We start from the raw sequence: 1,141 nt of genomic DNA on the forward strand, positions 1-1,141 counted from the left end.
TGTGATGATACAACCTTGTTTGTTGAAAGCAAAGAGGACTTAAGCACTTATTGATGAAGATGAAATACTACAGTCTTCAGTATGGATTATACCTCAACATAAAGAAAACAAAAAGTCAAAAAGCCAAGCTTACTTAATTTAAATTTCAAAAGATATTGTGGCTGAAGGTTAGAGGAGGGCAGAGACCTTGTGACTGGATAGCAGTTGATCTCAGTAAAAGGCGGAGGGCAGGGTTCAGTGAATCATGTTAAGATTGTTGTTGTTGTTGTTGTTATTTGCCGTCGAGTCAGCCCCGACTCATAGTGACCCCTCCTTGGGTTTCCGAGGCAGTATCACTACGGAAGTAGGATTGCCCATCCTTCCTTCCGAGGAATGGCTGGTGGGTTTGAACCGCCAGCCTTCTGGTTAGCAGTCAAGTGCCTTAGGCACTATGCTACCAGAGCTATGTTAAGATTAGCCAATGGTTTATCTATTTGTCTCCTCAAGCCTCATTTTAACCAACCTACTTCCAGCCATTTACTTTTTTTGGAGGAAAGGGGGGATCAGAATGATCTCCCTATATACATTTAAAATAAATCTTATGTTTCAATTTCCTTGAGTCTTGATTATTTTTAACACATTATAACAGTGTCTTTCATTATCTGTCATCATACTAATATTTGTGTTTTATTTCTACAACCCTATTGTCAATTCTGATTGTGCAAATGACTTGTGTTTGACTATTAAACTAAAGGTTGGTAATTTGAACTCACCTATTGGCACCACACCATGGAAGAAAAGCCTGACAATTTGCTTCCATAAAGATTACAGCAAAGCATAACATACTACACAAAAACATTGATGCACATCCTTCTTTGGTGAGTAGTGACTGGGATCTTAAAAGCTTGCAAGCAGCCATCTAGATGCAATGATGGATCTCTCCTCATCCAGAACAAAGAAGAATGAAGAAAACCAAAGACGCATGGCAACAATTAGTCCAAGGGACTGGTATACCATGCGATCCTCAGCCTATGTGACTATGAGACCAGAACTAGATGGTAGATGGTGCCTGGCTACCACTGCCAACCACTCGGAGGGGGATCTGTGTAGGAGATCCTGGATAGAGTGGGAGAACAATGTGGAATAAAACTCAAAATCATTA

The sequence above is a fragment of the Orycteropus afer genome, unplaced genomic scaffold, assembly GCF_000298275.1.
Source record: "Orycteropus afer afer isolate SDZICR_OR568_19922 unplaced genomic scaffold, OryAfe1.0 scaffold00021, whole genome shotgun sequence".
Lineage (NCBI taxonomy): Eukaryota > Metazoa > Chordata > Mammalia > Tubulidentata > Orycteropodidae > Orycteropus > Orycteropus afer.